Raw genomic sequence first — 4,827 nt, 5'->3', positions numbered from 1 at the left:
GAGAAGCCCACGACTTGGAAAGATGGATGACCGTATAAGCTGAGAAAATATAAAAAGAAATGACCGGAGATTTGTGGATCAACGATTTTAACAAACTTATTTGATTTTTATAGAGTCTTAACATTTCTTGAAATACCTACCTACTTGTTTCTTACCCTTTGAGAACATTGTAATTTTTATTAAGCCCTATGAAACACTAAGAAAACCTTTGAATAAAATGAATGGGAACGTGACTTTTATTGTTATAAAGAGCCCCAAGTGTGAAACCAATAAATGTCACATTTCAATTCGATGACAGAGATAAGTTAAATTCTCAATTTGGTTAAATAATTTCAAACGACGAATAAAGGATAGACAACCTTCGATTCGTTATCTGTTTAGTAATGATTGCAGTTTGAGTTACGCAATCAAATTATATGTCTCACGTTGAACAGATAGACTTGAGTATATTATAAATTACCCCAAAAAATATGTTTTGTACGTATTCATTTAATTGTTTCTATTTGTTATTCATCTATTATTCTACGAATATTCTATCGACCCATGGCTTTAGTGAATCGATTTAATCACCGTAATTAATTTATCATCGATCGGAGACATTACTCCGATAAGTTTTATCTCCCATTGTGTGCAACGATACACAAGCATATTATTCCAGATTGCATCGTTTCAACAAATCGAGCAGATAGCGTTCAATTAATCCTGTGCTTCTCGAATTCAATTTTATCGAGTTGGAGATCCTTAAAATCTTCAACGATAATAAATCGATGTTTGTAAAATTTTACACACGCACGAAGCAAGACTCTCCTTATGGCCAAGGCCATAGTCGACGAGTCTGCAGTTGGAAAAAAATATACGACTGCTATTTATATTCGATTTAAGATGAAATATTTAAATGCATCTACGAAACTGGAAATAGTAAAACACGTGCGTAATTAATAAAATTAAAGCATCACGTGAATATCTGTCACTGCAGGTTTCCTTTGATATACTTCTGTAAATGTTACGAAATTCAAATTGTTCTCATAAAAACGAAATCCATGAACATTCACAGTAAATTAGCAGAAGTTCGATTCAAGTATACCTGGTGTGCACTATTAACATGGTGACTGCCAGGTGAAAATTTCTACATGGGTAACATTTTGTTTCCCTGGAATTGAAAACTGTCTAATCCAACATTTGTGATGGTACTTATATTTGCAGTATCATCGCTAAACTGCACATTTGATGCATGACAAATACACTTATACTATATACGATAAATGCACTTATGCAAAACAAAATATTAATAATATCATATATTAATTCATAGAATATATATTCTATAAGCATTATGTATACTTTTTTTTGTGTCTATATAAGTGTACAACATAAATGCATAAAATCCGCAGTCTGCTCATCACAATTTACGAATCCCATCCAGATTTGTTTTCATTAATACCCCGCCTATCGCAATTAATTCATTTAATCCCTTAATAAGAAACCCTGACATATATAGTCAACACCAGGCCTATTTAGTACGATCATTTTGACCCATTCTAAATCTCACCTTGTCCTAAAAGGACAAGAATATATCCAAATTCATTTTCGTTCGAGCCTCCTAATTAATTTTAATAAATCGATTTCACTGGTTAAAGTATTATTTCGTTAATAGAAATCTAATAAGAAATCCAAGTAAAGCAAGTGTTGACATGGCGGTGAACGCGTTATAAGCGACGCTACTTTTACGCATCGTCTACCATAATTCAGCAAATTTCCTGCAAATCGCTACGCTGAAACATCAGACGCGCTGCATTAAATCAATTAGAATCCCCGTGTCGTGAAACAGAGGCTATTATCGACTCGTCGTACACGATGATAAACGTACGAGCCTTTATACGCCGTTCCGTGCCAATAATAATAATTCGGATTATCCTCGGAAACGCGACGGTGTTTTCAATGATAAACGATCCCGGATCGCGGTTGCGCGTAACGTCATTGGAAGTGTTCGATCACTCGATGAAGGGTATAGAGAGGAATTATTGGACGATTAGGCTGCCTTCTATAATTGGGAGTGCACGGGGCGACGACGTGGCTCGAGTCACCACCGATCCCCTCCACCTTTTTACAAGACCGTCCGCGGAACCTCTCGGACCGTTTCGCAGATTCGCATTGCCGAGTTTCAACCCCGAAACGGCGCGTCTTTGTCGCAGGGGACTTTCTCAGAGACGGGCGAAATTCGAATAACAAACCAGAAAACAGAAATAACGTATAGTGATCCATTGGAACGGTTTCGAAAGAGGATTATTCCTTTAATTACGATATCGCTTTACCTTCACTAACGCAGATTGTGCGATTCAGATCTGATGGATAAGTAACGTTCAGAAGCATTCGAAAATTGTAAAAATAACTTCCAGAGATTCGAATCTAAACGAGAATTTTGCCCATCTCTGCTCAGAAGGAATCTCTTGTACGTGTACGCGGTGGTGGATTCGACCGATCGAGTAAGAAGTTCGCAAAGTTTGGTGCACGAGGATGACAATGAACAGAACGATCCAAGGTGATACGCTTCGTTTTGTCCAAACCCGTGAGAGATCCGAGTATTTTGTGATACATAGATTTAGTTGAAGTTTATTTGGAACCGTCGTCACGAGAAAAATTGAAGTGCACGGGAAAATGTCAGCATTTGAATTTCCATTTCGATGATATACACAGTCAGTCCTATAAGTAGACATTTGGAAGACGAAACGTACTTTAATTGAGTTCTACATTCTTTCTGCATTTGTAAAATGTATATTTTACTTGAAAAGGACATAATAATTATATACGATTCTGTTTTTCGCTTCGTCTTTCTTTTATTAATTAAAATTTCTGTCCTCCATCTGTACATATAAAAATATGAATTTGCATAAATATCAGCAATCTTATCCCTCTATGTCCGCTGAAGAAATTTAACGGTAGGCTTGGTGTTTCCAAATAAATGTTTCATTATAAATATGTACCTAAATAAACTTTACACGCGTATATATTTATAACGAAACATTTACGTGGAAACATCAAGCATACCATGTAATTTAAACAATAAACGTAGAGGTTACGAATACTTAAAGGACTGACTGTATACATGTATTAGAGTTGGAATGCTTTCAATTTGCTATTAGGTAGTAGAGTATATTATACTTTAGATGCCTCTGATTTATATCTAGAAGCACAGAATCAAAGACATTTTATAAGGTTCAAACATCAAATATTCCTCACGCGGAACAAACTAAAAAAAAAAATATATATATATAAAAAATTCGTAGGTGCCAAAACGCAAGCATTCAAGAGACGAGCCACGTTAAAGGGGGAAGCCAGTGATTCGCATAAATGTGTTCCTGGATGAGCGTGCATTTGTCTCCGATTAATTGGCAACAAAGTCCATGAAAACGTAGAGAAGTCCATCTGGATATTTGCCGGTAAATTCGATAGAACCAATGAGTTCTTCCTTCGTATGATTCAGCCTATGCATGGTAGATGATGCATACTACTACCCCCTTCCAAAACATTTGTTATCTAGATAAACACGAGTGCCGCTAGATTTTTATACGAGAATTTAATAAACGAATTTTTCGTAGAAACTTTATCAACATCTAAACCCCCGATCCCTTTTTCGTCCTATTACGTCCGTTGATTTGTTTTTATATTTTACCTTGTGTATCTATATGGGGTACGTTTTTGTACCGATCGAATGCACCCTTACCATCATTGACGACCGAGAAAAATGGCTCCGTGGGGTACACTCGATTCGAATGATTCTGTCCATACTACGACAGAGATGGGTGAAATTCTCGTCCAGATATAAATTTCGATTAACGGATAAAAGATATACAATTGTCCATCCGTTTAGCGTTGAATAAAATATTGAATTTAAGTCACAGAACCAAATATTGTATAACGAACGAATACAATTGAATATAGAAAATAAATTTTGTTTGCTTTTAGGTTTATCTTGGTTGTAGAGAAAAATTTAATGTATCGTAGTTTGCTATAATTTCTTTTCTGAATATAATGAATTACGAAAGAAATGAAAATAATTTATATTATTCTCCATTTTTACTATACGAACTATTCCTGTTCGCTTCGTTTTCATTTGTTATCAATAGATCAAACACGACTTTTGTGTTTAATTTATAGAAGAATAAATAGAATGAATGGTACACGCTATATTCAGACAATTTGTTGCCTAAATTGAATTTGCTCGTAGAACCAACAAAAAAGAAAGACCTAAAAGCAAATTAAGATTTAACTGTGCGGTCGACTAAACGACTTTTTTTCGTCGATAACTCGAATAAAGTTTTGTCCACTTCTACGAGGACAGAATCATTTGTATCTTGTGCGTTCCTCAGAGGCATTCAACAGACCTGCCAATGATATCGAATTCTCGCTTCAAAAGTGACACAACTAAAAATTCTCCGATTTTTGATTTGAGATTGTATCGAGAGAAACAAATCCTAATAATACTGTCTGTCGTCAGACAAATTGAAAGATTTTACTAAAAAATATACTCGAAGTGAAAACTTGATTTAATCATAAATCAATATATAGGTGTGTGTATATATATATATATATCATCAATCATTTTGGTCGGTCAATCAAATATTAGTTTACAAACTGAAGAATCTTTAATTGTGTCGTTCCTAAAAGCAGAAGTGCGATACGTGCTTCGTCGAACTGCAAATGCACGGTATCAACAACAAATTACCCAACCCGTGCGTTACGATAATATACTTCAATCGTGACAGAGTGCTGAGTACCGTTTCGATTAGACAAGCCAATTAAAGCAAACCAAAGAGCTTTAACACGACC

At 35.2% G+C, this 4,827-nt stretch overlaps 1 long non-coding RNA gene across 1 annotated transcript; it reads left to right on the top strand.

Annotated features, from left to right (window-relative positions):
• The first annotated feature begins 2,360 nt into the window (after window positions 1–2,360).
• Window positions 2,361–3,597, top strand: LOC128892620 (uncharacterized). The gene is made up of 2 exons (XR_008461122.1): window positions 2,361–2,539; window positions 3,285–3,597. It is a non-coding gene; the product is annotated as an uncharacterized LOC128892620 (long non-coding RNA).
• The last annotated feature ends 1,230 nt before the right edge of the window (window positions 3,598–4,827 follow it).

The sequence above is a fragment of the Hylaeus anthracinus genome, unplaced genomic scaffold (assembly GCF_026225885.1).
Source record: "Hylaeus anthracinus isolate JK02 unplaced genomic scaffold, UHH_iyHylAnth1.0_haploid 12128, whole genome shotgun sequence".
Classification (NCBI taxonomy): domain Eukaryota; kingdom Metazoa; phylum Arthropoda; class Insecta; order Hymenoptera; family Colletidae; genus Hylaeus; species Hylaeus anthracinus.
The sequence above is the reverse complement of the archived record's forward strand: the minus strand, read 5'-3'. Positions and strand labels throughout refer to the sequence as shown.